A 10,729-nucleotide genomic window follows, 5' to 3' on the forward strand; every position below is an offset into this window, starting at 1 on the left:
CCAAGAGATCCCCAAATAAGGAAAAAAGTAGTGGCAAAGCCAAAAATGGAACTCAGGTTGTTTGACCCACAGGTCAGTACTCACATCTATATATCCAAAAGGATCTGCTCTGAAGTTATTCTAAGCAAGTATTCATGTTACTGAATTCAAGGTGGCCTGTCAGAGTATTTGAAGCCTGTGTACAAAAAGATAGTTTTGTCTTGGACTTAACAGAAAAGGTAAAGAATTTCCCTTGTGTACCCCTGCTAACTGTTCCATGCTTACAAGCCTAATGAACAGCAGCCACTGAAACTCAGCTGCCTTTGTATCCACCCAGCTCAAACAAGATCTATTTTCAACACGCTCCTAAGAATGCCAAACACATTCACAACCAAACCTCCTGCTTCCCGCACCCCACCCCCACCCTGCCATGGGGAACTTCCAGGAACAAGAGGTTAAAGGGCCAAAATGCAAAACAAAGAAGGGGTAGGAGGGAACTTTACCCAGAAAGAACACACACACACACACACACACACACACACACACACACACACACACACACATCACAGGAAAGAAAGAAGATACATCAAAAGCCCTCCTCTGAGAGCCAAACGTGAAAGAGTCAACAACATTGCTCCCAGGATCCTGCCCTTTGAACCACAATCTTGCTCCTCCAAGGTGATGACAGTTAACTTGGAGCTGGCTGAAAGGAAGGCAGCATGGTTAAACTGCCTTCAACTAGGCATAAGAAAGCCATCCTGGTAGGAGTTTGGCAGCCACCAGTTCACCAAGAAAATAACCAGAGAACATCGCACCAATCCAACCACACATCTTGCAGAGCAGCTCAAACCTCCACCTTCAGAACAGAGTTCACCAACAGGGCAACTCCAAAACCCTGTACCCACTTCAGTCACCTTGGACCCACAGAGGATGAACTTCCCACCTCGACCACACCCACCTTGTTTTAGAGAAACTTGCTACATAAGACCTAGTAACTACAATGCATAACTAGGTTTAGTTTTTCATATAAAACCCTGCCCTTTCTTATTATAATTAGCCACGCTGCTTTAGTGGAAAGCCTCTGACAGTCTGTATAAGGATCCGAGAGTATTCCTACAGAACAGTCACATTGCTCAATTCCCATTCAAGCTCTCGTCTTCTAAGTCACTAAGAAGTTGCCTTGAATTAATAGTTTGCTCTTAATACATTTACAGGGAATGCACTTTGCTGCCTGCAATTCATTCATACTCTGAAATCATGTAATGACAACTACCTTTAGGGGTGGAAAGCTGCAAGGCAGGGAAGGAAAAAAAATGGAACAGGAACACTAACAGACCTGGCATGCACACACATGCACACGTGCAAACACACTGCACACATATAAGAGAATCAAGTGAGCAAAATGTAGAATCTAAAGAACAAACCATGGCAAAGTACAGCTGCTTGTATAAGGCATCTATGATCACTGTCACTGGCCTTTCATCCACAGGTGTACCCCAGAGATGCCCTCCGACCCAACCCACACTTTTCATCCACTGGGGCCACAATCTCACTATTAACTTCCAAGAAAAAGTAATCACTTAGTTCCTTCCTGAAAGTGCTGGCTGCCTTTCTTTCACTTCTCTTCATTCTCTTTTTAATTTTGTTGAGTGCCCACTAGGTGCCAGCAACTAGAGATTTCCTGGAACTTCAAAGCAATAAATCTGAAAGATGGAAGTGGAAAAGGAATGCCCAAAAGTTAAAAGCACAACCTGAGGCACAACCCTGGGAAACAGAGCCAGCCAAGGACTAAGGCAATCTGACAACGGCAGAAGCTGAACTGGCCCAAGAGAGGGGTGACCATTTATATGAGCAATTAAGTCAGTGTGGTTGTAGCCTTGACCTTCCCCAGCTGAGGCACAGTGAATAGCAAATCACAAAGAGGACTCAGCCCGAGCAGTGAAAGAAAGCCAGCCTGGCTCTTCCTGGTGCCTTTGCACTGACACTGGGTTCAGGGTTGTTTCTGCTGTAATCAAGGGGCCATACACTACTACTACGATGGCAAGCGATAATTTAGGAACCTTGAGGGTCAGGCAGATGCAGGTTCAGTTTCTAGATCTGCCACAGCATTAACTTTGAGCAAATCCTTCTGTTCATTTATTCCATCAACAGATATTTATTTGAGCATCTACTATGTGTTAAAGACTCTTTTAGGCACTGGGGATACAGCAAAAGGCAAAAGCTCTTCCCTTCATAGAGCTTAGCAAATTCTTTGAGCCTCAGTTTCCTCATCTACAAAATGGGAATAATATACCTACTATTATAGGTAGTTTGAAATGAGGAATATAAAGCACCTAGCACATAATAAATGTTTGGTGAATGGTATCCTTCACAGAACAGAGCTAACTTAGCTACAACTCCCAACTAGAGTGTGAGCTCCAGATGAAGAACTATCTCTGGTTTACCTCTATACCCCCCAGTACCTATCACATAGTAGGTGCTCAATGAGTATTTCACAAATCAATGAATGATTATTCAATCAATAGTAGCCATTATTATGGTAACTTATAATCATTATTCTTTCCCAAGCCACTGAGGTTCTATTACCTAAAAAAGCAACAGGGAAGGGGGCACCTGGGTGGCTCAGTCACCTGAGCCTCCAACTCTTGATTTCAGCTCAGGTAATGATCCCGGGGTCCTGGGATCGAGCCCCACGTCAGGCTCTGCACTGAGCATGAAGGCTGATTAAGATTCTTTTTCTTTCTCCCTCTGCCCCTCTCCCTTGTTCACTCTCTAGCTTTCTCTCACTCTAAAAAAAGTTAAAAAATAAAAAAAATAACAAGGCATTAAGTTAAAGCCTTTTTTAAATAAAAGTAAGGTGCACTACACAATATATCTTCAGACTTCTTTTTACATAAAATAGAATGTTACTAAACGTAAGTATTCCAATTCAAGAAATCTATTAGTACGGAGACTTGCATAGGCAGCTGACGCAGATGTCTGCCCACTGCTTTCCTAACCATAAAGTAAGGACAAGTTGGCCAGGTTTCAGGTTGATCCATAAGACACTTAAAAAGTACAGTTAAATGATGGGGTGCCTGGCTGGCTCAGTCGGTAGAGCATGTGACTCCTGATCTTAGGGTCCAGGTTCGAGCCCTACATTATGTGTAGAGATTACATTAAAATAAAATCTTGTATAAAAGAAAATACTTGATAGCAGCACTCTCAACAATAGCCAAATTATGGAAAGAGCCTAAGTGTCCATCAACTGATGAATGGATAAAGAAATTGTGGTTTATATACACAATGGAGTACTACATGGCAATGAGAAAGAACGAAATATGGCCCTTTGTAGCAATGTGGATGGAACTGGAGAGTGTGATGCTAAGTGAAATAAACCATACAGAGAAAGACAGATACCATATGCTTTCACTCTTACGTGGATCCTGAGAAACTTAACAGGAACCCATGGGGGAGGGGAAGAAAAAAAAAAAAAAGAGAGGTTAGAGTGGGAGAGAGCCAAAGCATAAGAGACTCTTAAAAACTGAGAACAAACTGAGGGCTGATGGGGGGTGGGAGGGAGGGGAGGGTGGATGATGGGTATTGAAGAGGGCATCTTTTGGGATGAACACTGGGTGTTGCATGGAAACCAATTTGACAATAAATTTCATATATTTAAAAAAAATACTTGAAGTTTGGCACACGTACTAAAAGATAATCTATCAGAAAGGTTATGCTTTAAAAAGAGTGCCACATCAACAAACAATCACAAAACCTCAATGGCTTAAAACAACAAAGGTTTATTTCTTGGTCTCATTATATGTCCAATGCCAGTTGCTCATTTAGTGACTAAAGGACTCAGGCAGATGAAGACTCCATCTCAACACATGCTTCCATAACTATCACAGCAGAAAGCAAGCACTGTTCGGTCTCACGCTGGAAAGTAAATATTCTAGCATAGAAGTGACACTAGTCACTTCCAACATACACCTGGAAGGAGAGAAAAGTAGCTAGGGTGAACATAAACAATCTCTACCAAAGGTGATACTAAGACCAACAAGCTGTGGAATAACAAAAGGATTTGTTAAAGAGAATGCTCCAATAAAACAACTAGACAGCTCTAAGGTTCTCAAATCCTAGACCTCAGAGGGTGTTTTTTAGAGCAGTGGCCTAAACATGAAGACATCTCAAACAACACCTGGACTCTGAATTTTGAGAGCAACTCTGATTTTTTTCTATAACTATACTGAGGGTCCAGATAAGCTTTTATTTAGGAAACACAAAAAAAGTTTCTACAGCTGAAAAACATTAGAAAAACCACTAATGTAAACCAAATCCTTTGTTTTACAGATTAAAAAAGTAGAGGGGGGGAGGGGGGAAGGAGGCCCAGGAAGTTAAAGTGACCCCACCACACCCCCAGGAAAGCTCCAGAATGTTTACCAGATGTAGAAATAAGTCCATTGATAGATTTGTTGTACGGCTGCACCACCCTCTGGCCTTACCCTTCATCTTTGCTCTCTTTAACTGGCACAATAGAGCCAGACCCACACCAAAATCATGTCACACAATAAATGGTATGGACGGTAAGTAGTCCCCACCCTACTGCACTAAATAATGATTCACATCCCATTAGCAATGCTCTACATTACTCATTCCTTATTTGCTGGCAAATGTGAAGCCATTAGTAGAAGTTAATACTAACCTCAGGACACTTTCATTTTGTTCTCAGAAGACTACAGGTTAACAGCCAGCTAGGATGTGTATTCACTCAATTTCATTCTTTTCTCATGTGCCCAGCTTTGCTTCATGCCCAGTTTTCCTCCACCTTTCATTCACACTAAAGCACTGGGTGCCACATACTTAGGCCTCAATGGTCTTCTAACCCCCAATCTTTCTTTTTCAAATCATCTTATACTATCTAGCCCATGAAATAAACTCAAACTTTTCAACCTGGAATGCAGTTGCCTCAATTTTATTCCAACATTATTCCAATACTCTTCCAACATTATCTCTGTTGTAGTACTGATCCTGCCAGGCCAAAGGCAAGATGATGGGCCTAGAAGTCAAAATAACATAATAATAAATCCTAGATCTGCAAGTTCCTTAATCTGAGTGTCAATGTTCTCACCCTTAAAACAGTATGATGGCATGTACTTTGAGAGTGTCTTGAGAGTGTGTAACAGTGAGGATTGTGTTTGACTACAAGCAACAAATAGTGGCTTGCAAGTAAGGAGGTAATTTGTTTCATGCAATAAGAAGTATGGGAGAAGTCAGTCTATGCTGGTACTATGGCTCAATGACATCATTGAGATCAAGATCCTTCCAGGTTCCATTTTTTTTTTTAATTTTTTTTTCAATGTTTATTTATTTTTGGGACAGAGAGAGACAGAGCATGAACGGGGGAGGGGCAGAGAGAGAGGGAGACACAGAATCGGAAACAGGCTCCAGGCTCCAAGCCATCAGCCCAGAGCCCGACGCGGGGCTCGAACTCCCGGACCGCGAGATCCTGACCTGGCTGAAGTCGGACGCTCAACCGACTGCGCCACCCAGGCGCCCCTCCAGGTTCCATTTTTACGGAACTGTCATTAAAATGGAACCATGGAACCATTAAAAATGGTTCTGCCATTTTTAATATCTTTGTTGCGGTAGTTGGCTGCTGCCCTTTCAGGCACTGCACCTATGTTCCCAGGAGCAAGAAGCAGAAAGGGGCCAAAGCTGTTGCGGTATACTAGCCACATGTGTCCTCCTCACTAAGCTTTTAGGAAAGCCCTCATCCAACAACATCCACTTACATCATTATAAGACCTGAGTCTCATGGCCACTCTAGGCTGTAAAAGAGTCTTGGGGAGTGAGATGGGCATATTTTTCCATCTCAAACAAAATTGAGGTTCTTTTAGTTAGAAAGGAGAGAATGAATATTGGATAGGCAATCAGTAATGTCCATCATAGTATTAAATTATACATTTTAGGTAAAGTGCTAAGCACAGTAGTTAACAGCTCAATAAAGGTAGAGCTGTAATTACTACCATTATAATTACTGTTGTTATTATTACTCACCTATCTTACCCTCTGATCAAATGGAATAACTCATTATATCTAGATGTTCTCCTTACATTTCTACTATATACTTATCTATATGCTCTATATGTATTTCCAACACTATCTCTACTTCAAGGTCCAGGAAAATGCCATTTCATCCAAGAAGTCTTTCCTGACACCTACCCCTAATAATAAGTTCTATGGTGGCGGAACCCACATCTGACCAAAACTCCTATGTTCATTATTCCATTGAGCCTCGTCTCTTGGAACACAGTAGGCTCTAATAAACAGTGCCTTGATAGTTTAAGTAATTCATGTACATTTCATACTCACATTTATAGTCAATCCTCTAGAATCAAACATGGTATATTACATGTATAACATGGTAAAAGTTAAACGTTAGGTTTGTATGTCATAAAGCTAGTTGTGGGACAGAGAGGATGCAGATTGTATTCCCTAAGAATAAGAAGAAAAACATTATAAAATTCTCTAACACACATTACTTTTTATAAGCTGTGGGAGTTCAGATTACAGTTCATCAAATATTCCCTCCTCTACTATGGGCAGAGTCTACTTTTACCCATGGATGTTGATCTTCACCATGTGACATGCTATGTCCAAAAAGGTCATTAGTGAAAATGACATTTGCTTGTGCAGTTTGACTTGGCTATCAAATCCAGTTACCTGCCACAAGAGGGGCATGCCTGAAGTAGCTGCGATCCCTTCCGCTTGGGCCCAAGAACACATGGGGAGCAGACCAGAACCCAACATGTAGCCCACAGGACAGCCATCCCAAGAGCCCAGCCTAGATCAGCCAAATCACAGTCAACTTAAAAATTCAGGAGTGTGAGAATTAATACCTGTTGCTGTAAGTCAAAAAGTTTTGACACAGAGCAAAAGTTGCCTAATATAACTTCTATCAATTGATGTATTTTAGCATTTCTTACATGTTGATTCACTTTGTTCCTTTTCTTCACATAAGAAAGAACAGTGTGAAGCATATCTGTCTTTGGTACATCCAATGATGTCTGTCTTTGGATCAACTGTTTTAGATTTATGAGACCTACATTCCCATTAATATCAGTGCTTTTTCATTTTCCATTTGTTTATTTTTCTAAAAGAAAGTCACAACAAAGTATCAAGCAATAATATAATCCTTGCTGAAACTAAACTGTTGACTGGCAAGTAGGTCTCCCATATAACAGCCAAAATGTTAACTTCTTATCTGATAAAAGGCGTTTAAGGGTGTCTGTAATAAAACAAACAAAAATGTAGATTATACAAAGTCAATATCACCAAAGTCAAAGACTGTCTGTTGAGGTGAATTTATGGATTCCATTCATTTAAACTCATATTTGAGGGTATCTGTTTTGGCAAACCATGACCATTGAATTTCACCAATGGGAAGACGCTGATAAGGCTTAAGTATTGTGGCCTTTCCAACAAAATAAAATAAGGAGGCCAAACTATTTTAACAGAATAATTTTAAATACAATTATATTTACTCACTAATGAAAATGAGTCTCTTTGTAAGTGAAAGAGAAAATAAAATTTCAATCCCTTAGCAAATGGGGGAAAAAAAAGCCAACTGAATAAGATCATGTATTCAACCAATACCTATTCAAAACTCCAACTGGAAGTTTAAGGTATCAATAAAAATAGAAGAGTGTGGGTTTTGTTTTGTTTTATCTTCTTTTAAATAATCATCATTACATTTGGAACCAATTTCCACTCAGCTAAAGTTGACCTACCAGAAATATATAAAACACGAAGTTACTCAATTTGCCTATTGGTAAGAAGTGACAGCCTTCAGAGTGGCAAGACACATAGGACAGTGCAAAGGTCATTAACATCGCAATGGACTCTTAACAGAACAGGCCCTATGTATGCTGGGAGAGTCCATACTTCAGAACAGACACATAGACAGCACAACCCAAATTCGAATTCAAGGCCATAGCCAAGGTCACAGGCTCTGGGTCAGAGAAACCTGTGCTGAAGAGATCACTCTTACACTAAACTGTGACACGATACAAAACTCCTTTTAGCTTCCTTATCTATAATTTGGGGGTAATAATAACACCTACCTCATAGGATCTCTGAAAGTTTTTAAAAACATAATGTATGTAAAATACTCCACAAAGTGCTAGCATATGCAATAGCAATAATAGTAATAGTAATAATACTACCCTCACAAACCTGGCTCCTACATGATAACCACCCTAATCAGTATACTCTGACTCACCATCTGTTCACAAAACACTGAATGCACAGCTTTATAGTCACCTCCAGATACAGCTTCTATAAGGTAACAGCTCTCTGATCAGTAACTTTTCTAGTGAATTCAGGAAAAGGGCACTGAAAAAAATAAGGCTTTCACTAATAGAGAATTGAGACCACACTCCCTGCACCCATGAACATCTTGCTGGTGAAACCATGCTTCCATCACCATCCACACATCACCCTCCCAAACTGTGCAAGGCTTTTATTAAAGCACAGAGGCAGACAGACAAGATGGCTCACCTTAGGAGCAAACTCACCTTAAAAGCAAACTCTTCTACCCTCCAGAAATGATCTGGCTTGACCCCACTGCCACCTCCAAACTGACAGCCAAACTGTAAGTGAAGAAGGCAAGCCCTCACTTCCAGAAGTTGAGTTACACTGTCAAAAACTAACGGAATCCCTTCAATCCGTGGTTATCCTAACAAGGCATGCTTGTCTGCTTCAAAAATATCTTACAAATCCATTAATAGAGCCAAGAACCAAGTACTATATACCGAAAAACTATGTGACTTTACAAGGACAAGAGTGACCATAGGAGACAAAGTGCCACACCCTTTTTCCAGATAGCTCAACAGTAAATGGTGTCACTTATAAAGAAGTCTGCAATTCTAGAGAAATAGGTGGGCAATTCTAACCCCCCAATACTCCCCCCCCCAACACCACTGCATTATTTTTTACACAGATCCATTTCATCTTTTTGAAGCCAATGGCCTGAGCATCCCCAACTACCACAACTAGTGAGGGGAGGAAGGGGCAGAGAAGAAACAAACACAAGTCAAGTATACTTGCTTCTGAGCCCATTTTCGAAGAGTTTTCCTCCCGCTTGTCTGCCTCTCACAGCTGGAGCCTCATACCTGGTGGAAACCAATGGTTAAGTAAAACCACTGATTCAAAAAGCCAACCAGGAAACTAACCATGACAAGTGGGAGCTGCCCTCCTCTCCCGAGCGTTGATTGGCTCTTGAGGTTTTACCGGTCCCCGTTCTGCCCACATAAGTGGCAGGTGTGACTGTCAATCACAGAGGGACCTGACAATTCACCACTCTGGGAGTAAATTGCCTTTCATCCAGCAAAGGCAGGTAGCCGCCTAAAATCGATCCGCTCATAACAGAGCAGACCCTCCCTCTCTGGAAAGGAGAACAGAGACCCTTAAGTACAAAATAAATAAGCCCGGGTCGATCCGAGAGTTTATGAGCGCTGTTTTATTAACCCGCACCAAAGCAGTCCTTAATCTTCACTGTCCTAAGATGATCTTTCAAACGCTCGGACGAAATTTAAAAAAAAAAAAAAAAAAAAAAAAGGAGAAAGAAAAAAATAAGGCACAACCTTCTAAGTACCCTTGTCTTGTATAATTCGGAGACGGGGAGGGGAGGAAAGGAATGCCGTTCAGTTTAATTTCACAGCGTATTCGTTTTCATACACCACCACCCTCTACCCCTCCCCAGTAAAGCCGGCTTCATTTTCCCTGACACGGGTTTTGTTTTGTTTTTTTTTTTTTAACACGCTCCCCTCGGAGCCCACCAAGGCAGTCAGGCACCCCACCCCCCTGGGCTGGGGCTCCACCTTTCTCCACTTTGTTCTGCTTGGGGTTCCCCCAGACCCTTGCCCCTGCGTACACCCCACCCCTCGAGGCAAGGGGGGGAAAGCCAGGCGAAAGAGGGGAGCTGGAGAAAAGAAAGGCGATGGCAGTGAGGGTGGCTGCCGGAGAGGGACTGCAGGAGGTGGCCCGAGCCGCCGGGGCGAGCGAGCGGCGCCCGCGCGCCAGTGCAAGCCGTGCACTTGTTCCAATCCGGGGGTTTCTACATCAAGGCAAATCCGCCCTTAGGCCGCCCCATCCTTTCCCCCGCCCCAGAAAGCCCCGGGGGAGGCGGATGGTTCACCCCTCGGCTCCCCGTGATAACGCATTGCAGCTCCCCACTAGTGAGGGGGACCCGGCACGAGGGATGCCCGGCATGGGCGCCCCGAGGGAGCCGGGTGCCCAGCGGCCCCGGCCCCGGCGTCGACGTCTCACCTTTCCGATGCTCGCCCCGGGGCCGTCCCACATGGATTTTTACAACCTCACGTCGCCCTGGCCCCGGGCGGCCGGGAGGAGCTGGAGCCGGCGCCGGAGCCGGAGCCCGAGCGAGCAGGAGCGGGAGGAGGTGGAGGAGGAGCGGGGCGGGGAGGGAGGGCACGGCTCCGAGAGCCGGGGCCGGGCGCTGGGCCGGGCGGGGCTGACGGCCGAGGGGGCGGCACCCGCCGCAGTCCCGAGACGCGCGCTCGCGCAGCGCTGCCAGGGCTGCGCTCCGCCGGGCCCCCCGCCCGGCCGCTCCGCGCGCTCGCCGGCTCGCCGCGGCCCTGACTCACATTCCCAGCATTCCCGAGGAGCCGCTGGGGGGGCCGGGGCTGGGACGCGGGCGCCTCCGCGGGGGGCAGCAGAGAGCGCCTGGCCCTGGGTGGCTGGGGTCTTCGAA

General features: G+C 43.9%; 1 protein-coding gene across 13 annotated transcripts in view; it reads right to left on the bottom strand.

Moving 5' to 3' along the window:
- Positions 1 to 10,491, bottom strand: part of ERC2 (ELKS/RAB6-interacting/CAST family member 2) — a 923,107-nt gene extending 912,616 nt beyond the window's left edge. For 11 of the 13 annotated variants that reach the window (XM_043587678.1, XM_043587676.1, XM_043587677.1 and 8 more), the window contains exon 1: positions 10,288 to 10,423. The gene's annotated coding sequence lies outside the window, so the exon portion shown is untranslated. Of the gene's footprint in view, positions 1 to 10,287 lie in introns of all 13 variants that reach the window. The other 2 variants (XM_043587674.1, XM_043587670.1) reach the window with 1 other exon arrangement.
- Positions 10,492 to 10,729: the final 238 nt, after the last annotated feature.

This window comes from Prionailurus bengalensis, chromosome A2 (assembly GCF_016509475.1).
Source record: "Prionailurus bengalensis isolate Pbe53 chromosome A2, Fcat_Pben_1.1_paternal_pri, whole genome shotgun sequence".
Lineage (NCBI taxonomy): Eukaryota > Metazoa > Chordata > Mammalia > Carnivora > Felidae > Prionailurus > Prionailurus bengalensis.